At 36.5% G+C, this 27,891-nt stretch overlaps 1 protein-coding gene and 29 non-coding genes across 30 annotated transcripts in view; 29 read left to right on the forward strand and 1 right to left on the reverse strand.

The window, feature by feature from the left end:
• The window catches only part of LOC134857265 (serine dehydratase-like), a 260,322-nt gene that overhangs the window by 175,846 nt on the left and 56,585 nt on the right, over positions 1-27,891 (reverse strand). The gene's annotated exons all lie outside the window — the stretch shown is intronic.
• Trnae-cuc (transfer RNA glutamic acid (anticodon CUC)) lies at positions 396-467 on the forward strand. Its single transcript has one exon. It is a non-coding gene; the product is annotated as a tRNA-Glu (tRNA).
• On the forward strand, positions 2,562-2,633 carry Trnae-cuc (transfer RNA glutamic acid (anticodon CUC)). Its single transcript has one exon. It is a non-coding gene; the product is annotated as a tRNA-Glu (tRNA).
• Trnae-cuc (transfer RNA glutamic acid (anticodon CUC)) lies at positions 3,443-3,514 on the forward strand. The gene has a single exon. It is a non-coding gene; the product is annotated as a tRNA-Glu (tRNA).
• Positions 4,031-4,102, forward strand: Trnae-cuc (transfer RNA glutamic acid (anticodon CUC)). Its single transcript has one exon. It is a non-coding gene; the product is annotated as a tRNA-Glu (tRNA).
• Trnae-cuc (transfer RNA glutamic acid (anticodon CUC)) lies at positions 4,911-4,982 on the forward strand. Its single transcript has one exon. It is a non-coding gene; the product is annotated as a tRNA-Glu (tRNA).
• On the forward strand, positions 8,410-8,481 carry Trnae-cuc (transfer RNA glutamic acid (anticodon CUC)). Its single transcript has one exon. It is a non-coding gene; the product is annotated as a tRNA-Glu (tRNA).
• Trnae-cuc (transfer RNA glutamic acid (anticodon CUC)) lies at positions 9,001-9,072 on the forward strand. Its single transcript has one exon. It is a non-coding gene; the product is annotated as a tRNA-Glu (tRNA).
• Positions 11,642-11,714, forward strand: Trnae-cuc (transfer RNA glutamic acid (anticodon CUC)). The gene has a single exon. It is a non-coding gene; the product is annotated as a tRNA-Glu (tRNA).
• Trnae-cuc (transfer RNA glutamic acid (anticodon CUC)) lies at positions 13,112-13,184 on the forward strand. The gene has a single exon. It is a non-coding gene; the product is annotated as a tRNA-Glu (tRNA).
• Trnai-gau (transfer RNA isoleucine (anticodon GAU)) lies at positions 15,102-15,174 on the forward strand. Its single transcript has one exon. It is a non-coding gene; the product is annotated as a tRNA-Ile (tRNA).
• Trnae-cuc (transfer RNA glutamic acid (anticodon CUC)) lies at positions 15,980-16,051 on the forward strand. The gene has a single exon. It is a non-coding gene; the product is annotated as a tRNA-Glu (tRNA).
• On the forward strand, positions 16,566-16,637 carry Trnae-cuc (transfer RNA glutamic acid (anticodon CUC)). Its single transcript has one exon. It is a non-coding gene; the product is annotated as a tRNA-Glu (tRNA).
• Positions 18,048-18,119, forward strand: Trnae-cuc (transfer RNA glutamic acid (anticodon CUC)). Its single transcript has one exon. It is a non-coding gene; the product is annotated as a tRNA-Glu (tRNA).
• On the forward strand, positions 20,175-20,246 carry Trnae-uuc (transfer RNA glutamic acid (anticodon UUC)). Its single transcript has one exon. It is a non-coding gene; the product is annotated as a tRNA-Glu (tRNA).
• Trnae-uuc (transfer RNA glutamic acid (anticodon UUC)) lies at positions 20,737-20,808 on the forward strand. The gene has a single exon. It is a non-coding gene; the product is annotated as a tRNA-Glu (tRNA).
• Positions 21,586-21,657, forward strand: Trnae-uuc (transfer RNA glutamic acid (anticodon UUC)). Its single transcript has one exon. It is a non-coding gene; the product is annotated as a tRNA-Glu (tRNA).
• On the forward strand, positions 22,147-22,218 carry Trnae-uuc (transfer RNA glutamic acid (anticodon UUC)). Its single transcript has one exon. It is a non-coding gene; the product is annotated as a tRNA-Glu (tRNA).
• Positions 22,999-23,070, forward strand: Trnae-uuc (transfer RNA glutamic acid (anticodon UUC)). The gene has a single exon. It is a non-coding gene; the product is annotated as a tRNA-Glu (tRNA).
• Positions 23,279-23,350, forward strand: Trnae-uuc (transfer RNA glutamic acid (anticodon UUC)). Its single transcript has one exon. It is a non-coding gene; the product is annotated as a tRNA-Glu (tRNA).
• Trnae-uuc (transfer RNA glutamic acid (anticodon UUC)) lies at positions 23,561-23,631 on the forward strand. Its single transcript has one exon. It is a non-coding gene; the product is annotated as a tRNA-Glu (tRNA).
• Trnae-uuc (transfer RNA glutamic acid (anticodon UUC)) lies at positions 23,839-23,910 on the forward strand. Its single transcript has one exon. It is a non-coding gene; the product is annotated as a tRNA-Glu (tRNA).
• Trnag-ucc (transfer RNA glycine (anticodon UCC)) lies at positions 24,120-24,191 on the forward strand. The gene has a single exon. It is a non-coding gene; the product is annotated as a tRNA-Gly (tRNA).
• On the forward strand, positions 24,404-24,475 carry Trnae-uuc (transfer RNA glutamic acid (anticodon UUC)). The gene has a single exon. It is a non-coding gene; the product is annotated as a tRNA-Glu (tRNA).
• Trnae-uuc (transfer RNA glutamic acid (anticodon UUC)) lies at positions 24,689-24,760 on the forward strand. Its single transcript has one exon. It is a non-coding gene; the product is annotated as a tRNA-Glu (tRNA).
• Trnae-uuc (transfer RNA glutamic acid (anticodon UUC)) lies at positions 25,261-25,331 on the forward strand. Its single transcript has one exon. It is a non-coding gene; the product is annotated as a tRNA-Glu (tRNA).
• On the forward strand, positions 25,924-25,995 carry Trnae-uuc (transfer RNA glutamic acid (anticodon UUC)). The gene has a single exon. It is a non-coding gene; the product is annotated as a tRNA-Glu (tRNA).
• On the forward strand, positions 26,208-26,279 carry Trnae-uuc (transfer RNA glutamic acid (anticodon UUC)). Its single transcript has one exon. It is a non-coding gene; the product is annotated as a tRNA-Glu (tRNA).
• Positions 27,056-27,127, forward strand: Trnae-uuc (transfer RNA glutamic acid (anticodon UUC)). The gene has a single exon. It is a non-coding gene; the product is annotated as a tRNA-Glu (tRNA).
• On the forward strand, positions 27,624-27,694 carry Trnae-uuc (transfer RNA glutamic acid (anticodon UUC)). Its single transcript has one exon. It is a non-coding gene; the product is annotated as a tRNA-Glu (tRNA).

Below are 27,891 nucleotides of genomic sequence, written 5' to 3' on the forward strand. Positions count from 1 at the left end.
GTTCAGGGCAGAAAACTTGTGCGTGTTTATCTTCAAACAGAAAAACGTGCCAATTAGGCGCTCACTGTATTCGAAAAAAAATCACATTTAACCTTGATATTGCACTTGGTTTAGCGGTTAGGATCTGTGGCTTCACTAACAAGACACGGGTTCGACTCACGGAATGGGAAATCTATAAAAAAAATAAATTAATTTCTTTTTCCTATTAGCTATTACGCTCAATTGAGCTCTTTGAGAGTTCTTTGAAGTTGTATAGGATACAAGAACTTAAAATGTTGCAAAACTTCTTGGATCGATCCGAGCAGAAAACTTGTGCGTGTTTATCTTCAAATAGAAAAAACGTGCCATTAAGGCGCTCACATAATTCGAAAAAAAAAATACAGCAAACTTTGACATCCCAGTTGGTCTAGAGTTCAGGATTTGTGGCTCTCACCCACAAGGACCGGGTTCGACTCCCGGACTGGGAAATCTATTCATTTTTCAATTGATTTTTTCTTCCTATTTACTATTACTTTCAATTGAGTCCATTAAGATTTTTGTGAAGTTGTATAGGATACAAGAACTCAAAATGTTGCAAAACTTCTTAGATCGATCAGAGCAGAAATGGGAAATCTATAAAAAAAAATTAAAATTAATTTCTTTTTCCTATTAACTATTACGCAAAATTGAGCTCTTTGAGAGTTCTTTGAAGTTGTATAGGATACAAGAATTTAAAATGTTGCAAAACTTCTTGGATCGATCAAAGCAGAAAACTTGTGCGTGTTTATCTTCAAATAGAAAAAACGTGCCATTAAGGCGCTCACTTAATTCGAAAAAAATACAGCTAACATTGACATCCCAGTTGGTCAAGCGGTCAGAATTTATGGCTCTCACCAGCAAGGCCCGGGTTCGACTCCCGGACTGGGAAATCTATTCATTTTTCAATTGATTTTTTCTTCCTTTTAACTATTACGCTCAATTGAGTTCATTAAGATATCTGTGAAGTTGTATAGGATACAAGAACTCAAAATGTTGCAAAACTTCTTGGATCGATCAGAGCAGAAAACTTGTGCATGAAGATAAACGTGCCAATTAGGCGCTCACTGTATTCGAAAAAAAATCACATTTAACCTTGATACTGCACTTGGTCTAGCGGTTAGGATCTGTTGCTTCACGGGTTCGACTCCCGGAATGTGAAATCTATAAAAAAAAACTGAAATTAATTTCTGTTTCCTATTAACTATTACGCAAAATTGAGCTCTTTGAGAGTTCTTTGAAGTTGTATAGGATACAAGAATTTAAAATGTTGCAAAACTTCTTGGATCGATCAAAGCAGAAAACTTGTGCGTGTTTATCTTCAAATAGAAAAAACGTGCCATTAAGGCGCTCACTTAATTCGAAAAAAATACAGCTAACATTGACATCCCAGTTGGGCAAGCGGTGAGGATTTCTGGCTCTCACCCGCAAGGACCGGGTTCGACTCCCGGACTGGGAAATCTATTCATTTTTCAATTGATTTTTTCTTCCTTTTAACTATTACGCTCAATTGAGTTCATTAAGATTTCTGTGAAGTTGTATAGGATACAAGAACTCAAAGTGTTGCAAAACTTCTTGGATCGATCAGAGCAGAAAACTTGTGCGTGTTTATCTTCAAATAGAAAAACGTGCCAATTAGGCGCTCACTATATTCGAAAAAAATACAGATTACATTAAAATCCCAGTTGGTCTAGCGGCCAGGATTTGTAGCTATCACCCACAAGGCCCGAGTTCGACTCCCGAACTGGGAAATCTATTAATGTTTCAATTGATTTTTTCTTCCTATTAACTATTAGGCTCAATTGAGTTCTTTAAGATCTCTTTGAAGTTGTATAGGTTACAAAAACTTAAATTGTTGAAAAACTTCAAGAATCGATCAGGGCAGAAAACTTGTGCGTGTTTATCTTCAAACAGAATAACGTGCCAATTAGGCGCTCACTATATTCGAAAAAAATACAGATAACATTAAAATCCCAGTTGGTCTAGCGGTCAGGATTTGTAGCTATCACCCACAAGGCCCGAGTTCGACTCCCGGACTGGTAAATCTATTAATGTTTCAATTGATTTTTTCTTCCTATTAACTATTAGGCTCAATTGAGTTCTTTAAGATCTCTTTGAAGCTGTATAGGTTACAAGAACTTAAATTATTGAAAAACTTCATGAATCGATCAGGGTAGAAAACTTGTGCGTGTTTATCTTAAAACAGAAAAACGTGCCAATTAGGCGCTCATTGTATTCGCAAAAAAATCACATTTGACCTTGATATTTCAGTTGGTCTAGCTGTTAGGATTTGTGGCTTCACTAACATGACACGGGTTCGACTCCCGGGGAAATTATTAAAATTAATTTCTTTTTCCTATTAGCTATTACGCTCAATTGAGTACTTTGAGAGTTCTTTGAAGTTGTATAGGATACAAGAACTTAAAATGTTGCAAAACTTCTTGCATCGATCAGAGCAGAAAACTTGTGCGTGTTTATCTTCAAATAGAAAAACGTGCCATTAAAGCGCTCACTTAATTCGAAAAAAAAATACGCTAACATTGACATTCCAGTTGGTCTAGCGGTAAGGATTTGTGACTCTCAACCACAAGGCCCGAGTTCGACTCCCGGACTGGGAAATCTATTCATTTTTCAATTAATTTTTTCTTCCTATTAACTATTACGCTCAATTGAGTTCTTTAAGATTTTTTTGAAGTTGTATAGGTTACAAGAACTTAAATTGTTGAAAAACTTCATGAATCGATCAGAGCAGAAAACTTGTGCGTGTTTATCTTCAAATAGAAAAACGTGCCAATTAGGCGCTCACTGTATTCGAAAAAAAAACAGATAACAGTAATATCCCAGTTGTTCTAGCGGTCAGGATTTGTAGCTCTCACCCACAAGGACCGAGTTCGACTCCCGGACTGGGAAATCGATTAATTTTTCAATTGATTTTTTCTTCCTATTAACTGTTACGCTCAATTGAGTTCTTTAAGATCTCTTTGAAGTTGTATAGGTTACAAAAACTTAAATTGTTGAAAAACTTCATGAATCGATCAGGGCAGAAAACTTGTGCGTGTTTATCTTCAAACAGAAAAACGTGCCAATTAGGCGCTCATTGTATTCGAAAAAAAAAATCACATTTAAATTTGATATTGCAGTTGGTCTAGCGGTTAGGATTTGTGGCTTCACTAATATGACACGGGTTCGACTCCCGGAATGGGGAATCTATAAAAAAAATTAAAATTAATTTTTTTTCCTATTAGCTATTACGCTCAATTGAGTTCTTTAAGATTTCTTTGAAGTTGTATAGGTTACAAGAACTTAAATTGTTGAAAAACTTCATGAATCGATCAGAGCAAAAACTTGTGCGTGTTTATCTTCAAATAGAAAAACGTGCCAATTAGGCGCTCACTGTATTCGAAAAAAAATACAGATAGAAGTAATATCCCAGTTGGTCTAGCGGTCAGGATTTGTAGCTCTCACCCTCAAGGCCCGAGTTCGACTCCCGGACTGGGAAATCTATTAATTTTTCAATTGATTTTTTCTTCCTATTAACTGTTACGCTCAATTGAGTTCATTAAGATCTCTTTGAAATTGTATAGGTTACAAGAACTTAAATTGTTGAAAACTTCATGAATCGATCAGGGCAGAAAACTTGTGCGTGTTTATCTTCAAACAAAAAAACGTGCCAATTAGGCGCTCATTGTATTCGAAAAAAAAATCACATTTAAATTTGATATTGCAGTTGGTCTAGCGGTTAGGATTTGTGGCTTCACTAGCATGACACGGGTTCGACTCCCGGAATGGGAAATCTGTAAAAAAAATAAAATTAATTTCTTTTTCCTATTAGCTATTACGCTCAATTGAGTACTTTGAGAGTTCTTTGAAGTTGTATAGGATACAAGAACTTAAAATGTTGCAAAATTTCTTGGATCGATCAGAGCAGAAAACTTGTGCGTGTTTATCTTCAAATAGAAAAACGTGCCATTAAGGCGCTCACATAATTCGAAAAAAAATACAGCTAACAGTGACATCCCAGTTAGTCTAGCGGTCAGGATTTGTGACTCTCAACCACAAGGCCCGAGTTCGACTCCCGGACTGGGAAATCTATTCATTTTTCAATTAATTTTTTCTTCCTATTAACTATTACGCTCAATTGAGTTCTTTAAGATTTCTTCGAATTTGTTTAGGTTACAAGAACTTAAATTGTTGAAAAACTTCATGAATCGATCAGAGCAGAAAACTTGTGCGTGTTTATCTTCAAATAGAAAAACGTGCCAATTAGGCGCTCACTGTATTCGAAAAAAATACAGATAACAGTAATATCCCAGTTGGTCTAGCGGTCAGAATTTGTAGCTCTCACCCACAAGGCCCGAGTTCGACTCCCGGACTGGGAAATCTAATAATTTTTCAATTGATTTTTTCTTCCTATTAACTGTTACGCTCAATTGAGTTCATTAAGATCTCTTTGAAGTTGTATAGGTTACAAGAACTTAAATTGTTGAAAACTTCATGAATCGATCAGGGCAGAAAACTTGTGCGTGTTTATCTTCAAACAAAAAAACGTGCCAATTAGGCGCTCATTGTATTGGAAAAAAAATCACATTTAAATTTGATATTGCAGTTGGTCTAGCGGTTAGGATTTGTGGCTTCACTAGCATGACACGGGTTCGACTCCCGGAATGGGAAATCTATAAAAAAAATAAAATTAATTTCTTTTTCCTATTAGCTATTACGCTCAATTGAGTACTTTGAGAGTTCTTTGAAGTTGTATAGGATACAAGAACTTAAAATGTTGCAAAATTTCTTGGATCGATCAGAGCAGAAAACTTGTGCGTGTTTATCTTCAAATAGAAAAACGTGCCATTAAGGCGCTCACATAATTCGAAAAAAAAATACAGCTAACAGTGACATCCCAGTTAGTCTAGCGGTCAGGATTTGTGACTCTCAACCACAAGGCCCGAGTTCGACTCCCGGACTGGGAAATCTATTCATTTTTAAATTAATTTTTTCTTCCTATTAACTATTACGCTCAATTGAGTTCTTTAAGATTTCTTCGAATTTGTTTAGGTTACAAGAACTTAAATTGTTGAAAAACTTCATGAATCGATCAGAGCAGAAAACTTGTGCGTGTTTATCTTCAAATAGAAAAACGTGCCAATTAGGCGCTCACTGTATTCGAAAAAAATACAGATAACAGTAATATCCCAGTTGGTCTAGCGGTCAGAATTTGTAGCTCTCACCCACAAGGCCCGAGTTCGACTCCCGGACTGTGAAATCTATTAATTTTTCAATTGATTTTTTCTTCCTATTAACTGTTACGCTCAATTGAAATCTTTGAGATCTCTTTGAAGTTGTATAGGTTATAAGAACGTAAATTGTTGAAAAACTTCATGAATCGATCAGGGCGTGTTTATCTTCAAACAGAAAAACGTGCCAATTAGGCGCTCATTGTATTCGAAAAAAAATCACATTTAAATTTGATATTGCAGTTGGTCTAGCGGTTAGGATTTGTGGCTTCACTAACATGACACGGGTTCGACTCCCGGAATGGGGAATCTATAAAAACATAAAATTAATTTCTTTTTCCTATTAGCTATTACGCTCAATTGAGTACTTTGAGAGTTCTTTGAAGTTGTATAGGATACAAGAACTTAAATTGTTGAAAAACTTCATGAATCGATCAGAGCAGAAAACTTGTGCGTGTTTATCTTCAAATAGAAAAACGAGCCAATTAGGCGCTCACTGTATTCGAAAAAAAATACAAATAACAGTAATATTCCAGTTGGTCTAGCGGTCAGGATTTGTAGCTCTCAACCACAAGGCCCGAGTTCGACTCCCGGAGTGGGGAATCTATTCATTTTTCAATTGATTTTTTCCTCCTTTTAACTATTACGCTCAATTGAGTTCTTTAAGATTTCTTTGAAGTTGTATAGGTTACAAGAACTTAAATTGTTGAAAAACTTCATGAATCGATCAGAGCAGAAAACTTGTGCGTGTTTATCTTCAAATAGAAAAACGTGCCAATTAGGCGCTCACTGTATTCGAAAAAAAAAAAACAGATAACATTTTTATCACAGTTGGTCTACAGGTCAGGATTTCTGACTCCCAACCACAAGGCCCGAGTTCGACTCCCGGACTGGTGAATCTATTCATTTTTCAATTGATTTTTTCTTCTTATTAACTATTACGCTCAATTGAGTTCTTTAAGATTTCTTTGAAGTTGTATAGGTTACAAGAACTTAAATTGTTGAAAACTTCATGAATCGATCAGAGCAGAAAACTTGTGCGTATTTATCTTCAAATAGAAAAACGTGCCAATTCGGCGCTCACTGTATTCGAAAAAAAAAACAGATAACATTATTATCCCAGTTGGTGTAGAGGTCAGGATTGGTAGCTCTCACCCACAAGGACCGAGTTCGACTCCCGGACTGGATCTATTAATTTTTCAATTGATTTTTTCTTCCTATTAACTATTACGCTCAATTGAGTTCTTTAAGATCTCTTTGAAGTTGTATAGGTTACAAGAACTTAAATTGTTGAAAAACTTCATGAATCGATCAGGGCAGAAAACTTGTGCGTGTTTATCTTCAAACAGAAAAACGTGCCAATTAGGCGCACATTGTATTCGAAAAAAAAATCACATTTAAATTTGACATTCCAGTTGGTCTAGCGGTCAGGATTTGTGACTCTCAACCACAAGGCCCGAGTTCGACTCCCCGACTGGGAAAACTATTCATTTTTCAATTAATTTTTTCTTCCTATTAACTATTACGCTCAATTGATTTCTTTAGGATTTTTTTGAAGTTGTATAGGTTACAAGAACTTAAATCGTTGAAAAACTTCATGATTCGATCAGAGCAGAAAACTTGTGCGTGTTTATCTTCAAACAGAAAAACGTGCCAATTAGGCGCTCATTGTATTCGAAAAAAATCACATTTAAATTTGATATTGCAGTTGGTCTAGCGGTTAGGATTTGTGGCTTCACTAACATGACACGGGTTCGACTCCCGGAATGGGGAATCTATAAAAAATAAAATTAATTTATTTTTCCTATTAGCTATTACGCTCAATTGAGTACTTTGAGAGTTCTTTGAAGTTGTATAGGATACAAGAACTTAAATTGTTGAAAAACTTCATGAATCGATCAGAGCAGAAAACTTGTGCGTGTTTATCTTCAAATAGAAAAACGAGCCAATTAGGCGCTCACTGTATTCGAAAAAAAAATACAAATAACAGTAATATTCCAGTTGGTCTAGCGGTCAGGATTTGTAGCTCTCAACCACAAGGCCCGAGTTCGACTCCCGGAGTGGGGAATCTATTCATTTTTCAATTGATTTTTTCCTCCTTTTAACTATTACGCTCAATTGAGTTCTTTAAGATTTCTTTGAAGTTGTATAGGTTACAAGAACTTAAATTGTTGAAAAACTTCATGAATCGATCAGAGCAGAAAACTTGTGCGTGTTTATCTTCAAATAGAAAAACGTGCCAATTAGGCGCTCACTGTATTCGAAAAAAAAACAGATAACCTTTTTATCACAGTTGGTCTACAGGTCAGGATTTCTGACTCCCAACCACAAGGCCCGAGTTCGACTCCCGGACTGGGGAATCTATTCATTTTTCAATTGATTTTTTCTTCTTATTAACTATTACGCTCAATTGAGTTCTTTAAGATTTCTTTGAAGTTGTATAGGTTACAAGAACTTAAATTGTTGAAAACTTCATGAATCGATCAGAGCAGAAAACTTGTGCGTATTTATCTTCAAATAGAAAAACGTGCCAATTCGGCGCTCACTGTATTCGAAAAAAAAACAGATAACATTATTATCCCAGTTGGTGTAGAGGTCATGATTGGTAGCTCTCACCCACAAGGACCGAGTTCGACTCCCGGACTGGATCTATTAATTTTTCAATTGATTTTTTCTTCCTATTAACTATTACGCTCAATTGAGTTCTTTAAGATCTCTTTGAAGTTGTATAGGTTACAAGAACTTAAATTGTTGAAAAACTTCATGAATCGATCAGGGCAGAAAACTCGTGCGTGTTTATCTTCAAACAGAAAAACGTGCCAATTAGGCGCTCATTGTATTCGAAAAAAAAATCACATTTAAATTTGACATTCCAGTTGGTCTAGCGGTCAGGATTTGTGACTCTCAACCACAAGGCCCGAGTTCGACTCCCCGACTGGGAAATCTATTCATTTTTCAATTAATTTTTTCTTCCTATTAACTATTACGCTCAATTGATTTCTTTAGGATTTTTTTGAAGTTGTATAGGTTACAAGAACTTAAATCGTTGAAAAACTTCATGAATCGATCAGAGCAGAAAACTTGTGCGTGTTTATCTTCAAATAGAAGAACGTGCCAATTAGGCGCTCACTGTATTCGAAAAAAAATACAGATAACAGTAATATCCCAGTTGGTCTAGCGGTCAGGATTTGTAGCTCTCACCCACAAGGCCCGAGTTCGACTCCCGGACTGGGAAATCTATTAATTTTTCAATTGATTTTTTCTTCCTATTAACTGTTACGCTCAATTGAGTTCTTTAAGATCTCTTTGAAGTTGTATAGGTTACAAGAACTTAAATTGTTGAAAAACTTCATGAATCGATCAGGGCAGAAAACTTGTGCGTGTTTATCTTCAAACAGAAAAACGTGCCAATTAGGCGCTCATTGTATTCGAAAAAAAAATCACATTTAAATTTGATATTGCAGTTGGTCTAGCGGTTAGGATTTGTGGCTTCACTAGCATGCCACGGGTTTGACCCCCGGAATGGGAAATCTATAAAAAAAAATAAGATTAATTTCTTTTTCCTATTAGCTATTACGCTCAATTGAGTACTTTGAGAGTTCTTTGAAGTTGTATAGGATACAAAAACTTAAAATGTTGCAAAATTTCTTGGATCGATCAGGGCAGAAAACTTGTGCGTGTTTATCTTCAAATAGAAAAACGTGCCATTAAAGCGCTCACATAATTCGAAAAAAAAATACAGATAACGTTGACATCCCAGTTAGTCTAGCGGTCAGGATTTGTGACTCTCAACCACAAGGCCCGAGTTCGATTCCCGAACTGGGAAATCTATTAATTTTTCAATTAATTTTTTCTTCCTATTAACTATTACGCTCAATTGAGTTCTTTAAGATGTCTTCGAATTTGTTTAGGTTACAAGAACTTAAATTAATGAAAAACTTCATGAATCGATCAGAGCAGAAAACTTGTGCGTGTTTATCTTCAAATAGAAAAACGTGCCAATTAGGCACTCACTGTATTCGAAAAAAAATACAGATAACAGTAATATCCAAGTTGGTCTAGCGGTCAGAATTTGTAGTTCTCACCCACAAGGCCCGAGTTCGACTCCCGGACTGGGAAATCTATTAATTTTGCAATTGATTTTTTCTTCCTATTAACTGTTACGCTCAATTGAGTTCTTTGAGATCTCTTTGAAGTTTTGTATAGGTTACAAGAACTTAAATTGTTGAAAAACTTCATGAATCGATCAGGGCAGAAAACTTGTGCGTGTTTATCTTCAAACAGAAAAACGTGCCAATTAGGCGCTCATTGTATTCAAAAAAAATCACATTTAAATTTGATATTGCAGTTGGTCTAGCGGTTATGATTTGTGGCTTCACTAACATGACACGGGTTCGACTCCCGGAATGGGGAATCTATAAAAAAAAATTAATTTATTTTTCCTATTAGCTATTACGCTCAATTGAGTACTTTGAGAGTTCTTTGAAGTTGTATAGGATACAAGAACTTAAATTGTTGAAAAACTTCATGAATCGATCAGAGCAGAAAACTTGTGCGTGTTTATCTTCAAATAGAAAAACGTGCCAATTAGGCGCTCACTGTATTCGAAAAAAAAATACAGATAACAGTAATCTGCCAGTTGGTCTAGCGGTCAGGATTTGTAGCTCTCACCACAAGGCCCGGGTTCGACTCCCGGACTGGGGAATCTAATCATTTTTCAATTGATTTTTTCCTCCTTTTTAACTATTACGCTCAATTGAGTTCTTTAAGATTTCTTTGAAGTTGTATAGGTTACAAGAACTTAAATTGTTGAAAAACTTCATGAATCGATCAGAGCAGAAAACTTGTGCGTGATTATCTTCAAATAGAAAAACGTGCCAATTAGGCGCTCAATGTATTCGAAAGAAAAAACAGATAACATTTTTATCACAGTTGGTCTAGAGGTCAGGATTTCTGACTCTCAACCACAAGGCCCGAGTTCGACTCCCGGACTGGGGAATCTATTCATTTTTCAATTGATTTTGTCTTCCTATTAACTATTACGCTCAATTGAGTTCTTTAAGATTTCTTTGAAGTTGTATAGGTTACAAGAACTTAAATTGTTGAAAAACTTCATGAATCGATCAGAGCAGAAAACTTGTGCGTATTTATCTTCAAATAGAAAAACGTGCCAATTCGGCGCTCACTGTATTCGAAAAAAAAAACAGATAACATTATTATCCCAGTTGGTGTAGCTGTCAGAATTTGTAGCTCGCACCCACAAGGACCAAGTTCGACTCCCGGACTGGATCTATTAATTTTTCAATTGATTTTTTCTTCCTATTAACTATTACGCTCAATTGAGTTCTTTAAGATCTCTTTGAAGTTGTATAGGTTACAAGAACTTAAATTATTGAAAAACTTCATGAATCGATCAGGGCAGAAAACTTGTGCGTGTTTATCTTCAAACAGAAAAACGTGCCAATTAGGCGCTCATTGTATTCGAAAAAAAAACAGATAATATGTTTATCACAGTTGGTCTAGAGGTCAGGATTTCTGACTCTCAACCACAAGGCCCGAGTTCGACTCCCGGACTGGGGAATCTATTCAATTTTCAATTAATTTTTTCTTCCTATTAACTATTACGCTCAATTGAGTTCTTTAAGATTTTTTCGAATTTGTTTAGGTTACAAGAACTTAAATTGTTGAAAAACTTCATGAATCGATCAGAGCAGAAAACTTGTGCGTGTTTATCTTCAAATAGAAAAACGTGCCAATTAGGCACTCACTGTATTCGAAAAAAAAAATACAGATAACAGTAATATCCCAGTTGGTCTACCGGTCAGAATTTGTAACTCTCACCCACACGGCCCCAGTTCGACTCCCGGACTGGGAAATCTATTAATTTTTCAATTGATTTTACCTTCCTATTAACTGTTACGCTCAATTGAGTTCTTTGAGATCTCTTTGAAGTTTTGTATAGGTTACAAGAACTTAAATTGTTGAAAAACTTCATGAATCGATCAGGGCAGAAAACTTGTGCGTGTTTATCTTCAAACAGAAAAACGTGCCAATTAGGCGCTCATTGTATTCGAAAAAAAAATCACATTTAAATTTGATATTGCAGTTGGTCTAGCGGTTAGGATTTGTGGCTTCACTAACATGACACGGGTTCGACTCCCGGAATGGGGAATCTATAAAAAAAAATAAAATTAATTTATTTTTCCTATTAGCTATTACGCTCAATTGAGTACTTTGAGAGTTCTTTGAAGTTGTATAGGATACAAGAACTTAAATTGTTGAAAAACTTCATGAATCGATCAGAGCAGAAAACTTGTGCGTGTTTATCTTCAAATAGAAAAACGTGCCAATTAGGCGCTCACTGTATTCGAAAAAAAATACAGATTACAGTAAGATCCCAGTTGGTCTAGCGGTCAGGATTTGTAGCTCTCAACCACAAGGCCCGGGTTCGACTCCCGGACTGGGGAATCTAATCATTTTTCAATTGATTTTTTCCTCCTTTTTAACTATTACGCTCAATTGAGTTCTTTAAGATTTCTTTGAAGTTGTATAGGTTACAAGAACTTAAATTGTTGAAAAACTTCATGAATCGATCAGAGCAGAAAACTTGTGCGTGTTTATCTTCAAATAGAAAAACGTGCCAATTAGGCGCTCACTGTATTCGAAAAAAAAAACAGATAACATTTTTATCACAGTTGGTCTAGAGGTCAGGCTTTCTGACTCTCAACCACAAGGCCCGAGTTCGACTCCCGGACTGGGGAATCTATTCATTTTTCAGTTGATTTTTTCTTCCTATTAACTATTACGCTCAATTGAGTTCTTTAAGATTTCTTTGAAGTTGTATAGGTTACAAGCACTTAAATTGTTGAAAAACTTCATGAATCGATCAGAGCAGAAAACTTGTGCGTATTTATCTTCAAATAGAAACACGTGCCAATTCGGCGCTCACTGTATTCGAAAAAAAAAAACAGATAACATTTTTATCCCAGTTGGTGTAGCTGTCAGGATTTGTAGCTCGCACCCACAAGGACCAAGTTCGACTCCCGGACTGGATCTATTAATTTTTCAATTGATTTTTTCTTCCTATTAACTATTACGCTCAATTGAGTTCTTTAAGATCTCTTTGAAGTTGTATAGGTTACAAGAACTTAAATTGTTGAAAAACTTCGTGAATCGGTCAGGGCAGAAAACTTGTGCGTGTTTATCTTCAAACAGAAATACGTGCCAATTAGGCGCTTATTGTATTCGAAAAAAAAACAGATAATATGTTTATCACAGTTGGTCTAGAGGTCAGGATTTCTGACTCTCAACCACGAGGCCCGAGTTCGACTCCCGGACTGGGGAATCTATTCAATTTTCAATTGATTTTTTCTTCCTATTAACTATTACGCTCAATTGAGTTCTTTAAGATCTCTTTGAAGTTTTGTATAGGTTACAAGAACTTAAATTGTTGAAAAACTTCATGAATCGATCAGGGCAGAAAACTTGTGCGTGTTTATCTTCAAACAGAAAAACGTGCCAATTAGGCGCTCATTGTATTCGAAAAAAAAATCACATTTAAATTTGATATTGCAGTTGGTCTAGCGGTTAGGATTTGTGGCTTCACTAACATGACACGGGTTCGACTCCCGGAATGGGGAATCTATAAAAAAAAATAAAATTAATTTATTTTTCCTATTAGCTATTACGCTCAATTGAGTACTTTGAGAGTTCTTTGAAGTTGTATAGGATACAAGAACTTAAATTGTTGAAAAACTTCATGAATCGATCAGAGCAGAAAACTTGTGCGTGTTTATCTTCAAATAGAAAAACGTGCCAATTAGGCGCTCACTGTATTCGAAAAAAAAATACAGATTACAGTAAGATCCCAGTTGGTCTAGCGGTCAGGATTTGTAGCTCTCAACCACAAGGCCCGGGTTCGACTCCCGGACTGGGGAATCTAATCATTTTTCAATTGATTTTTTCCTCCTTTTTAACTATTACGCTCAATTGAGTTCTTTAAGATTTCTTTGAAGTTGTATAGGTTACAAGAACTTAAATTGTTGAAAAACTTCATGAATCGATCAGAGCAGAAAACTTGTGCGTGTTTATCTTCAAATAGAAAAACGTGCCAATTAGGCGCTCACTGTATTCGAAAAAAAAAACAGATAACATTTTTATCACAGTTGGTCTAGAGGTCAGGATTTCTGACTCTCAACCACAAGGCCCGAGTTCGACTCCCGGACTGGGGAATCTATTCATTTTTCAGTTGATTTTTTCTTCCTATTAACTATTACGCTCAATTGAGTTCTTTAAGATTTCTTTGAAGTTGTATAGGTTACAAGCACTTAAATTGTTGAAAAACTTCATGAATCGATCAGAGCAGAAAACTTGTGCGTATTTATCTTCAAATAGAAACACGTGCCAATTCGGCGCTCACTGTATTCGAAAAAAAAAAAAACAGATAACATTATTATCCCAGTTGGTGTAGCTGTCAGGATTTGTAGCTCGCACCCACAAGGACCAAGTTCGACTCCCGGACTGGATCTATTAATTTTTCAATTGATTTTTTCTTCCTATTAACTATTACGCTCAATTGAGTTCTTTAAGATCTCTTTGAAGTTGTATAGGTTACAAGAACTTAAATTGTTGAAAAACTTCATGAATCGGTCAGGGCAGAAAACTTGTGCGTGTTTATCTTCAAACAGAAATACGTGCCAATTAGGCGCTTATTGTATTCGAAAAAAAACAGATAATATGTTTATCACAGTTGGTCTAGAGGTCAGGATTTCTGACTCTCAACCACGAGGCCCGAGTTCGACTCCCGGACTGGGGAATCTATTCAATTTTCAATTGATTTTTTCTTCCTATTAACTATTACGCTCAATTGAGTTCTTTAAGATTTCTTTGAAGTTGTATAGGTTACAAGAACTTAAATTGTTGAAAACTTCATGAATCGATCAGAGCAGAAAACTTGTGCGTATTTATCTTCAAATAGAAAAACGTGCCAATTCGGCGCTCACTGTATTCGAAAAAAAAACAGATAACATTATTATCCCAGTTGGTGTAGCTGTCAGGATTTGTAGCTCTCACCCACAAGGACCGAGTTCGACTCCCGGACTAGATCTATTAATTTTTCAATTGATTTTTTCTTCCTATTAACTATTACGCTCAATTGAGTTCTTTAAGATCTCTTTGAAGTTGTATAGGTTACAAGAACTTAAATTGTTGAAAAACTTCATGAATCGATCAGGGCAGAAAACTTGTGCGTGTTTATCTTCAAACAGAAAAACGTGTCAATTAGGCGCTCATTGTATTCGGTTAGGATTTGTGGCTTCACTAACATGACACGGGTTCGACTCCCGGAATGGGAAATCTGTAAAAAAAAAATAATTTCTTTTTCCTATTAGCTATTACGCTCAATTGAGTACTTTGAGAGTTCTTTGAAGTTGTATAGGTTACAAGAACTTAAAATGTTGAAAAACTTCATGGAACGATCAGAGCAGAAAACTTTATCTTCAAACAGAAACACGTGCCAATTAAGCGCTCACTGTATTCGAAAAAAAATCACATTTAACCTTGCTATTGCACTTGGTCTAGCAGTTAGGATCTGTGGCTTCACAAACAAGACACGGGTTCGACTCCCGGAATGGGAAATCTATAAAAAAAAAAAATTAATTTCTTTTTCCTATTAGCTATTTCGCTCAATTGAGCTCTTTGAGAGTTCTTTGAAGTTGTATAGGATCCAAGAACTTAAAATGTTGCAAAACTTCTTGGATCGATCAGAGCAGAAAACTTGTGCGTGTTTATCTCCAAATAGAAAAACGTGCCATAAAGGCGCTCACTTTATTCTAAAAATTACAGATAATATTAATATCCCAGTTGGTCTAGCGGTCAGGATATGTGGCGGATACCCACAAGGCCCGGGTTCGACTCCCGGACTGGTGAATCTATTAATTTTTCAAATGATTTTTTCTTCCTATTAACTATTACGCTCAATTGAGTTCTTTAAGATTTCTTTGAAGCTGTATAGGTTACAAGAACTTAAAATGTTGAAAAACTTCATGAATCGATCAGAGCAAAAACTTGTGCGTGATTATCTTCAAACAGAAAAATGTGCCAATTAGGCGCTCACATATTCGAAAAAAATCACATTTCAGCATGATATTGCAGTTGGTCTAGCGGTTAGGATTTGTGGCTTTACTAGCAAGACACGGGTTCGACTCCCAAAATGGGAAATCTAAAAAAAAATGAAATAATTTTTTTTTTCATTTTAACTCTTACGCTCAATTGAGTTCTTTGAGAGTTCTCTCAAGTTGTATAGGATACAATGACTTAAAATGTTGCAAAGTTTTTTGGATCGATCAGAGCAGAAAACTTGTGCGTGTTTATCTTCAAATAGAAAAAGGTGCCATTAATGCGCTCACAATATTCGAAAAAAAATACAGATAAAATTGGTATCCCAGTTGGTCTAGCGGTCAGGATTTGTGGCTCTCACCCACAAGGCTAGGGTTCGTCTCGCGGATTGGGAAATCTATTAATTTTTCAATTGATTTTTTCTTCCTATTAACTATTACGCTCAATTGAGTTCTTTAAGATCTATTTGAAGCTGTTTAGGTTACAAGAACTTGAAATGTTGCAAAACTTCTTGGATCGATCAGTGCAGAAAACTTGTGCGTGTTTATCTTCAAATAGAAAAACGTGCCATTAAGGCGCTCACTGTGTTCGAAAAAAAAATACAGATAACATTAATATCCCAGTTGGTCTAGCGATCAGGATTTGTGGCTCTCACCCACAAGGCCCGGGTTCGACTCCCGGACTGAGAAATCTATTAATTTTTCAATTGATTTTTTCTTCCTGTTAACTATTACGCTCAATTGAGTTCTTTAAGATTTCTTTGAAGTTGTATAGGTTACAAGAACCTAAATTGCTGAAAAACTTCATGAATCGTTCAGGGCAGAAAACTTGTGCGTGTTTATCTTCAAATAGAAAATCGTGCCAATTAGGCGCTCACTGTATTAAAAAAAATCACATTTAACCTTGATATTGCACTTGGTCTAGCGGTTAGGATCTGTGGCTTCACTAACAAGACACGGGTTCGACTCCCGGAATGGGAAATTGTTTAAAAAAATTAAAATTAATTTCTTTTTCCTATTAGCTATTACGCTCAATTGAGCTCTTTGAGAGTTCTTTGAAGTTGTATAGGATACAAGAATTTGAAAGGGTGCAAAACTTCTTGGATCGATCAGAGCAAAAAACTTGTGCGTGTTTATCTTCAAATAGAAAAAACGTGCCATTAAGGCGCTCACTTAATTCGAAAAAATATAACTAACATGGACATCCCAGTTGGTCTAGCGGTCAGGATTTCTGGCTCTCACCCACAAGGCCCGGGTTCGACTCCCGGACTGGGAAATCTATTCATTTTTCAATTGATTTTCTCTTCCTATTAACTAATACGCTCAATTGAGTTCATTAAGATTTCTGTGAAGTTGTATAGGATACAAGAATTTAAAATGTTGCAAAACTTCTTGGATCGATCAGAGCAAAAAACTTGTGCGTGTTTATCTTCAAATAGAAAAAACGTGCCATTAAGGCGCTCACTTAACTCGAAAAAAAATACAGCTAACATTAATATCCCAGTTGGTCTAGCGGTCAGGTTTTGTGGCTCCGACCCACAAGGCCTGAGTTCGACTCCCGGACTGGGAAATCTATTAACTTTTCAATTGATTTTTTCTTCCTATTAACTATTACGCTCAATTGAGTTTTTTAGATCTCTTTGAAGTTGTATAGGTTACAAAAACTTAAATTGTTGAAAACTTCATGAATCGATCAGGGCAGAAAACTTGTGTGTGTTTATCTTCAAACAGAAAAACGTGCCAATTAAGCGCTCACTGTATTCGAAAAAAAAATACAGATAAAACTAAAATCCAAGTTGGTCTAGCGGTCAGGATTTGTAGATCACACCCTGTAGATCACACCCACAAGGCCCGAGTTCGACTCCCGGACTGGGAAATCTATTAATGTTTCAATTGATTTTTTCTTCCTATTAACTATTACGCTCAATTGAGTTCTTTAAGATCTCTTTGAAGCTGTATAGGTTACAATAACTTAAATTGTTGAAAAACTTCATGAATCGATCAGGGCAGAAAACTTGTGCGTGTTTATCTTCAAAATGAAAAACGTGCCAATTAGGCGCTCATTGCATTCGAAAAAAATCACATTTGACCTTGATATTGCAGTTGGTCTAGCGGTTAGGATTTGTGGCTTCACTAACATGACACGGGTTCGACTCCCGGAATGGGTCACCTATAAAAAAATTAAAATTAATTTCTTTTTCTTATTAGCTATTACGCTCAATTGAGTACTTTGAGAGTTCTTTGAAGTTGTATAGGATACAAGAACTTAAAATGTTGCAAAACTTCTTGGATCGATCAGAGCAGAAAACTTGTGCGTGTTTTTATTCAAATAGAAAAACGTGCCATTAAGGCGCTCACTTAATTCGAAAAAAAATACAGCTAACATTGACATCCCAGTTGGTCTAGCTGTCAGGATTTGTGACTCTCAAACACAAGGCCCGAGTTTGACTCCCGGACTGGGAAATCTATTCATTTTTCAATTAATTTTTTTTCCTATTAACTATTACGCTCAATTGAGTTCTTTAAGATTTTTCCTTTAAGTTGTATAGGTTACAAGAACTTAAATTGTTGAAAAACTTCATGAATCGGTCAGAGCAGAAAACTTGTGCGTGTTTATCTTCAAATAGAAAAACGTGCCATTAAGGCGCTCACTTAATTCGAAAAAAAAATACATCTAACATTGACATCCCAGTTGGTCTAGCGGTCAGGATTTGTGACTCTCAACCACAAGGCCCGAGTTCGACTCCCGGACTGGGAAATCTATTCATTTTTCAATTAATTTTTTCTTCCTATTAACTATTACGCTCAATTGAGTTCTTTAAGATTTCTTCGAATTTGTTTAGGTTACAAGAACTTAAATTGTTGAAAAACTTCATGAATCGATCAGAGCAGAAAACTTGTGCGTGTTTATCTTCAAATAGAAAAACGTGCCAAGTAGGCGCTCACTGTATTCGAAAAAAATACAGATAACAGTAATATCCCAGTTGGTCTAGCGGTCAGAATTTGTAGCTTTCACCCACAAGGCACGAGTTCGACTCCCGGACTGGGAAATCTATTAATTTTTCAATTGATTTTTTCTTCCTATTAACTGTTACGCTCAACTGAGTTCTTTAAGATCTCTTTGAAGTTATATAGGTTTCAAGAACTTAAATTGTTGAAAAACTTCATGAATCGATCAGAGCAGAAAACTTGTGCGTGTTTATCTTCAGACAGAAAAACGTGCCAATTAGGCGCTCATTGTATTCGAAAAAACAACCACATTTAAATTTGACATTGCAGTTGGTCTAGCGGTTAGGATTTGTGGCTTCACTAACATGACACGGGTTCGACTCCCGGAATGGGGAATCTATAAAAAAAAAATTAATTTCTTTTTCCTATTAGCTCTTACGCTCAATTGAGTACTTTGAGAGTTCTTTGAAGTTGTATAGGATACAAGAACTTAAATTGTTGAAAAAATTCATGAATCGATCAGAGCAGAAAACTTGTGCGTGTTTATCTTCAAACAGAAAAACGTGCCAATTAGGCGCTCATTGTATTCGAAAAAAATACAGATAACAGTAATATGCCAGTTGGTCTAGCGTTCAGGATTTGTGGCTCTCAACCACAAGGCCCGAGTTCGACTCCCGGACTGGGGAATCTAATCATTTTTCAATTGATTTTTTCTTCCTATTAACTATTACGCTCAATTGAGTTCTTAAAGATTTCTTTGAAGTTATATAGGTTTCAAGAACTTAAATTGTTGAAAAACTTCATGAATCGATCAGAGCAGAAAACTTGTGCGTGTTTATCTTCAAATAGAAAAACGTGCCAATTAGGCGCTCACTGTATTCGAAAAAAAAACAGATAACTTTATATCCCAGTTGGTCTAGCGGTCAGGATTTGTAGCTCTCACCCACAAGGCCCGAGTTCGACTCCCGTACTGGATCTATTAATTTTTCAATTGATTTTTTCTTCCTATTAACTATTACGCTCAATTGAGTTCTTTAAGATCTCTTTGAAGTTGAATAGGTTACAAGAACTTAAATTGTTGAAAAACTTCATGAATCGATCAGGGCAGAAAATTGTGCGTGTTTATCTTCAAACAGAAAAACGTGCCAATTAGGCGCTCATTGTATTCGAAAAAAATACAGATAACAGTAATATGCCTACATGGATCGATCATAGTTGAAAACTTGTGCGTGTTTATCTTTGAATGGAAAAACGTGCCAATCAGGCGTTCACTTCATTTGGACAAAAACTAGAACACGGTTGCATATCCCAGTTGGTCTAGTGGTTAGGATTTTGGCTTTCACCCACAAGGACCGGGTTCGACTCCCGGACTGGTAAAGCTATTTTTTTTAATTGATTTTTTCCGGATATTTATTATGCTCAATTGATTTTTTGAAGTTGTATAGGATACACGAACAGAAAATGTTAAGAAACTACTTTGCTCGATCATAGTGGAAATTTTTTGCAAGTTCATCTTTGAATAGAAAACGTGCCATTTAGGCGTTCACTTTATTGGGACAAAAATAAGGACTCACGATCATATCCCAGTTGGTCTAGAGGTTAGGATTAGTGACTTTCACCCACAAGGCCTGGGTTCGACTCCCGGACTGGGAAATCTATTACTTTTTTTATATTGATTTTTTCTTCCGAATAAATATTACGCTCAAATGAGTTCTTTGAAGTTGAATAGGATACACAAACACAAAATGTTGAGAAACTACATGGATCGACCATAGTTGAAAACTTGTGCAAGTTAATCTTTAATAGAAAACGTGCCAATTAGGCGTTCACTTTATTGGGACAAAAATAAAGAGTCAAGAGCATATCCCAGTTGGTCTAGAGGTTAGGATTTGTGGCTTTCACCCACAAGGCCCGGGTTCGACTCCCGGACTGCAAAATCTATTACTTTTTTATATTGATTTTTTCTTCCGAATTACTATTACGCTCAAATGTGTTTTGTGATGTTGTATAGGACACACGAACACAAAACGTTGAGAAACTACATGGATCGATCATAGTTGAAAACTTTAGCGTGTTTATCTTTGAATGGAAAAACGTGCCAATCAGGCGTTCACTTTATTGGGACAAAAACTAGAACACAATTGCATATCCCAGTTGGTCTAGTGGTTAGGATTTTGGCTTTCACCCACAAGCACCGGATTCCACTCGCGGACTGGGAAAGCTAGTATTTATTTAAATTGATTTTTTCCGGATAACTATTATGCTCAATTGATTTTTTGAAGTTGTATAGGGTAGACGAACAGAAAATGTTAAGAAACTACCTGGCTCGATCGTAGTAGAAAATTTTTAAAAGTTCATCTTTGAATAGAAAACGTGCCATTTAGGCGTTCACTTTATTGTGACAAAAATAAAGACTCACGATCATATCCCAGTTGGTCTAGCGGTTAGGATTTGTGGCTTTCACCCACAAGGCCCGGGTTCGACTCCCGGACTGGGAAATCTATTACTTTTTTTAAATTGATTTTTTCTTCCGAATAAATATTACGCTCAAATGAGTTCTTTGAAGTTGTATAGGATACACGAACACACAAACGTTGAGAAATAAAATGGATTGACGATAGTAGAAAACTTGTTCAACTTCATCTTTGAATAGCAAAACTTGCCAATTAGGCGTTCACTTTATTGGGACAAAAATAAGGAGTCAAGATCGTATCCCAGTTGGTCTAGAGGTTAGGATTAGTGACTTTCACCCACAAGGCCTGGGTTCGACTCCCGGACTGGGAAATCTATTACTTTTTTTAAATTGATTTTTTCTTCCGAATTACTATTACGCTCAAATGTGTTTTTTGAAGTTGTATAGGACACACAAACACAAAATGTTGAGAAACTACATGGATCGATCATAGTTGAAAACTTGTGCGTGTTTATCTTTGAATGGAAAAACGTGCCAATCAGGCGTTCACTGTATTGGGACAAAAACTAGAACACGGTTGCATATCCCAGTTGGTCTAGTGGTAAAGATTTTGGCTTTCACCCACAAGGACCGGGTTCGACTTCCGGTCTGGGAAAGCTAGTATTTTTTTAAATTGATTTTTTCCGGATAACTATTATGCTCAATTGATTTTTTGAAGTTGTATAGGATACACGAACAGAAAATGTTAAGAAACTACTTGGCTCGATCAGAGTAGAAAATTTTTGCAAGTTCATCTTTGAATAGAAAACGTGCCATTTAGGCGTTCACTTTATTGGGACAAAAATAAGGACTCACGATCATATCCCAGTTGGTCTAGCGGTTAGGATTTTTGGCTTTCACCCACAAGGCCCGGGTTCGACTCCCGGACTGGGAAATCTATTTCTTTTTTTAAATTGATTTTTTCTTCCGAATAACTATTACGCTCAAATGTGTTTTTTGAAGTTGTATAGGACACACAAACACAAAATGTTGAGAAACTACATGGATCGATCATAGTTGAAAACTTGTGCGTGTTTATCTCTGAATGGAAAAACGTGCCAATCAGGCGTTCACTTTATTGGGACAAAAACTAGATCACAATTGCATATCCCAGTTCGTCTAGTGGTTAGGATTTTGGCTTTCACCCACAAGGACCGGATTCCACTCCCGGACTGGGAAAGATAGTATTTTTTTCAATTGATTTTTTCCGGATAACTATTATGCTCAATTGATTTTTTGAAGTTGTCTAGGATACACGAACAGAAAATGTTAAGAAACTACCAGGCTCGATCGTAGTAGAAAATTTTTTAAAGTTCATATTTGAATAGAAAACGTGCCATTTAGGCGTTCACTTAATTGGGACAAAAAAAGACTAACGATCATATCCCAGTTGGTCTAGCGGTTAGGATTTGTGGCTTTCACCCACAAGGTCCGGGTTCGAATCCCGGACTGGGAAATCTATTACTTTTTTTAAATTGATTTTTTCTTCCGAATAAATATTACGCTCAAATGAGTTCTTTGAAGTTGTATAGGATACACGAACACAAAAACGTTGAGAAATTAAATGGATTGACGATAGTAGAAAACTTGTTCAACTTCATCTTTGAATAGCAAAACTTACCAATTAGGCGTTCACTTTATTGGGACCAAAATAAGGATTCACGATCATATCCCAGTTGGTCTGGAGGTTAGGATTTGTGACTTTCACCCACAAGGCGCGGGTTCGACTCCTGGACTGCGAAATCTATTCCTTTTTTAAATTGATTTTTTCTTCCGAATTACTATTACGCTCAAATGTGTTTTTTGAAGTTGTGTAGGATACACGAACACAAAATGTTGAGAAACTACATGGATCGATCATAGTTGAAAACTTGTGCGTGTTTATCTTTGAATGGAAAAAACGTGCCAATCAGGCGTTCACTTTACCTGGACAAAAACTAGAACATGGTTGCATATTCCAGTTAGTCTAGTGGTTAGGATTTTGGCTTTCACCCACAAGGACCGGGTTCGACTCCCGGACTGTGAAAGCTAGTTATTTTTTAAATTGATTTTTTCCGGATAACTATTATGCTCAATTGATTTTTTGAAGTTGTATAGGATACACGAACAGAATATGTTAAGAAACTACTTGGCTCGATCATAATACAAAAAAAATTTTGCAAGTTCATCTTTGAATAGAAAACGTGCCATTCAGGCGTTCACTTTATTGGGACAAAAATAACGACTCACGATCATTTCCCAGTTGGTCTAGCGGTTAGGATTTGTGGCTTTCACCCACAAGGCCCGGGTTCGACTCCCGGACTGGGAAATCTATTTTTTTTAATTGATTTTTTCTTCCGAATAACTATTACTCTCAAATGAGTTCTTTGAAGTTGTATAGGATACACAAACACAAAATGTTGAGAAACTGCATGGATCGACCATAGTTGAAAACTTGTGCAAGTTCATCTTTGAATAGAAAACGTGCCAATTAGACGTTCACTTTATTGGGACAAAAATAAGGACTCACGAGCATATCCCAGTTGGTCTAGCGGTTAGGATTTGTGGCTTTCACCCACAAGGCCCGGGTTCGACTCCCGGACTGGGAAATCTATTTTTTTAAATTGATTTTTTCTTCCGAATAACTATTACTCTCAAATGAGTTCTTTGAAGTTGTATAGGATACACAAACACAAAATGTTGAGAAACTGCATGGATCGATCATAGTTGAAAACTTGTGCGTGTTTATCTTTGATTGGAAAAAACGTGCCATTCAGGCGTTCACTTTATTTGGACAAAAACTAGAACACGGTTGCATATCCCAGTTAGTCTAGTGGTTAGGATTTTGGCTTTCACCCACAAGGACCGGGTTCGACTCCCGGACTGGGAAAGCTAGTTATTTTTTAAATTGATTTTTTCCGGATAACTATTATGCTCAATTGATTTTTTGAAGTTGTATAGGATACACGAACAGAATATGTTAAGAAACTACTTGGCTCGATCATAATAGAAAATTTTTGCAAGTTCATCTTTGAATAGAAAACGTGCCATTTAGGCGTTCACTTTATTGGGACAAAAATAAGGACTCACGATCATATCCCAGTTGGTCTAGCGGTTAGGAGTTGTGGCTTTCACCCACAAGGCCCGGGTTCGACTCCCGGACTGGGAAATCTATTTTTTTTAAATTGATTTTTTCTTCCGAATAACTATTACTCTCAAATGAGTTCTTTGAAGTTGTATAGGATACACAAACACAAAATGTTGAGAAACTGCATGGATCGACCATAGTTGAAAACTTGTGCAAGTTCATCTTTGAATAGAAAACGTGCCAATTAGACGTTCACTTTATTGGGACAAAAATAAGGTGTCAAGATCATATCCCAGTTGGTCTAGAGGTTAGGATTTGTGACTTCCACCCACAAGGCCCGGGTTCGACTCCCGGACTGCGAAATCTATTACTTTTTTTAGATTGATTTTTTCTTCCAATTACTATTACGCTCAAATGTGTTTTTTGAAGTTGTATAGGACACACGAACACAAAATGCTGAGAAACTACATGGATCGATCATATTTGAAAACTTGTGCGTGTTTATCTTTGAATGGAAAAACGTGCCAATCAGGCGTTCACTTTATTGGGACAAAAATAAGTACTCACGATCATATCCCAGTTGGTCTAGCGGTTAGGATTTGTGGATTTCACCCACAAGGCCCGGGTTCGACTCCCGGACTGGGAAATCTATTACTTTTTTAAAAATGATTTTTTCTTCCGAATAAATATTCCGCTCAAATGAGTTCTTTGAAGTTGTATAGGATATACGAACACAAAAACGTTGAGAAATTAAATGGATTGACGATAGTAGAAAACTTGTTCAACTTCATCTTTGAATAGCAAAACTTGCCAATTAGGCGTTCTATTTATTGGGACAAAAAAAGAACTCTGGATCATATCCCAGTTGGTCTAGCGGTTAGGATTTGTGGCTTTCACCAACAAGGCCCGGGTTGGACTCCCGGACTGGGAAATCTATTACTTTTTTAAATTGATTTTTTCTTCCGAATAACTATTACTCTCAAATGAGTTCTTTGAAGTTGTATAGGATACACAAACACAAAATGTTGAGAAACTACCTGGATCGATCATAAATAAAAACTTGTGCAAGTTCATCTTTGAATAGAAAACGTGCCAATTAGGCGTTCACTTTATTGGGACGAAAATAAGGACTCACGATCATATCCCAGTTGGTCTAGAGGTTAGAATTTGTGGCTTTCACCCACAAGGCCCGTGTTCGACGCCCGGACTGCGAAATCTATTACTTTTTTTAAATTGATTTTTTCTTCCGAATAAAGATTACGCTCAAATGAGTTCTTTGAAGTTGTATAGGATACACGAACACAAAAACGTTGACAAGCTACATGGATCGATCATAGTTCAAAAAAATTTGTGCGTGTTTATCTTTGAATGGAAAAACGTGCCAATGAGGCGTTCACTTTATTGGGACAAAAACTAGAACACTGTTGCGTATCCCAGTTGGTCTAGTGGTTAGGATTTTGGCTTTCACCCACAAGGACCGGGTTCGACTCCCGGACTGGGAAAGCTAGTATTTTTTAAATTGATTTTTTCCGGGTAACTAGTATGCATAGGATACACAAGTTGGCCTAGCGGTTAGGATTTGTGGCTTCCACCCACAAGGCCCGTGTTCGACGCCCGGACTGCGAAATCTATCACTTTTTTTAAATTGATTTTTTCTTCCGAATTACTATTACGCTCAAATGTGTTTTTTGAAGTTGTATAGGATACACGAACACAAAATGTTGATAAGCTACATGGATCGATCATAGTTGAAAACTTGTGCGTGTTTATCTTTGAATGGAAAAACGTGCCAATCAGGCGTTCACTTTATTGGGACAAAAACTAGAACACTGTTGCGTATCCCAGTTGGTCTAGTGGTTAGGATTTTGGCTTTCACCCACAAGGACCGTGTTCGACTCCCGGACTGGGAAAGCTAGTATTTTTTAAATTGATTTTTTCCGGATAACTATTATGCATAGGATACACAAACACAAAATGTTGAGAAACTACATGGATCGACCATAAATGAAAACTTGTGCAAGTTCATCTTTGAATAGAAAACGTGCCAATTAGGCGGTCACTTTATTGGGACAAAAATAAGGCCTCACGATCATATCCCAGTTAGTCTAGCGGTTAGGATTTGTGGCTTTCACCCATAAGGCCCGGGTTCGCCTCCCGGACTGGGAAATCTATTACTTTTTTAAATTGATTTTTTCTTCCGAATAATTCTTACTCTCAAATTAGTTCTTTGAAGTTGTATAGGATACACGAACACAAAAACGTTGAGAAATTAAATGGATTGACGATAGTAGAAAACTTGTTCAACTTCATCTTTGAATAGCAAAACTTGCCAATTAGGCGTTCACTTTATTGGGACAAAAAAAGAACTCAGGATCATATCCCAGTTGGTCTAGCGGTTAGGATTTGTGGCTTTCACCCACAAGGCCCGGGTTGGACTCCCGGACTGGCAAATCTATTACTTTTTAAATTGATTTTTTCTTCCGAATAACTATTACTCTCAAATGAAATCTTTGAAGTTGTATAGGATACACAAACACAAAATGTTGAGAAACTACATGGATCGACCATAAATGAAAACTTGTGCAAGTTCATCTTTAATAGAAAACGTGCCAATTAGGCGTTGACTTTATTGGGACAAAAATAAGGACTCACAATCATATCCAAGTTGGTCTAGAGGTTAGGAGTTGTGGCTTCCACCACCCACAAGGCCCGTGTTCGACGCCCCGGACTGCGAAACCTATCACTTTTTTTAAATTGATTTTTTCTTCCGAATTACTATTACGCTCGAATGTGTTTTTTGAAGTTGTATAGGATACACGAACACAAAATGTTGAGAAGCTACATGGATCGATCATAGTTGAAAACTTGTGCATGTTTATCTTTGAATGGAAAAACGTGCCAATCAGGCGTTCACTTTATTGGGACAAAAACTAGAACACTGTTCCGTATCCCAGTTGGTGTAGTGGTTAGGATTTCGGCTTTCGCCCACAAGGACCGGGTTCGACTCCCGGACTGGGAAAGCTAGTATTTTTTTAAATTGATTTTTTCCAGATAACTATTATGCTCAATTGATTTTTTGAAGTTGTATAGGATACACGAACAGAAAATGTTAAGAAGCTACCTGGCTCGATCATAGTAGAAAACTTTTGCAAGTTCATCTTTGAATAGAAAACGTGCCATTTAGGCGTTCACTTTATTGGGGCAAAAATAAGGACTCAAGATCATATCCCAGTTGGTCTAGCGGTTAGGATTTGTGGCTTTCACCCACAAGGCCCGGGTTCGACTCCCGGACTGGGAAATCTATTACTTTTTTAAATTGATTTTTTCTTCCGAATAACTCTTACTCTCAAATTAGTTCTTTGAAGTTTTATAGGATACACGAACACAAAAACGTTGAGAAATTAAATGGATTGACGATAGTATAAAACTTGTTAAACTTCATCTTTGAATAGCAAAACGTGCCAATTAGGCGTTCACTTTATTGGGACAAAAATAAGGACTCACAATCATATCCAAGTTGGTCTAGAGGATAGGATTTGTGGCTTCCACCCACGAGGCCGGTGTTCGACGCCCGGACTTCGAAATATATCACTTTTTTAAATTGATTTTTTCTTCCGAATTACTATTAGGCTCAAATGTGTTTTTTGAAGTTGTATAGGATACACGAACACAAAATGTTGAGAAGCTACATGGATCGATCATAGTTGAAAACTTGTGCGTGTTTATCTTTGAATGGAAAACGTGCCAATCAGGCGTTCACTTTATTGGGACAAAAACTAGAACACTGTTGCGTATCCCAGTTGGTCTAGTGGTTAGGCTTTTGGCTTTCACCCACAAGGACCGGGTTCGACTCCCGGACTGGGAAAGCTAATATTTTCTTAAATTGATTTTTTCCGGATAACTATTATGCTCAATTGATTTTTTGAAGTTGTATAGGATACACGAACAGAAAATGTTAAGAAACTACCTGGCTCGATCATAGTAGAAAATTTTTGCAAGTTTATCTTTGAATAGAAAACGTGCCATTTAGGCGTTCACTTTATTGGGACAAAAATAAGGCCT

Source organism: Symsagittifera roscoffensis, chromosome 1 (assembly GCF_963678635.1).
Source record: "Symsagittifera roscoffensis chromosome 1, txSymRosc1.1, whole genome shotgun sequence".
NCBI classification, from domain to species: domain Eukaryota; kingdom Metazoa; phylum Xenacoelomorpha; order Acoela; family Convolutidae; genus Symsagittifera; species Symsagittifera roscoffensis.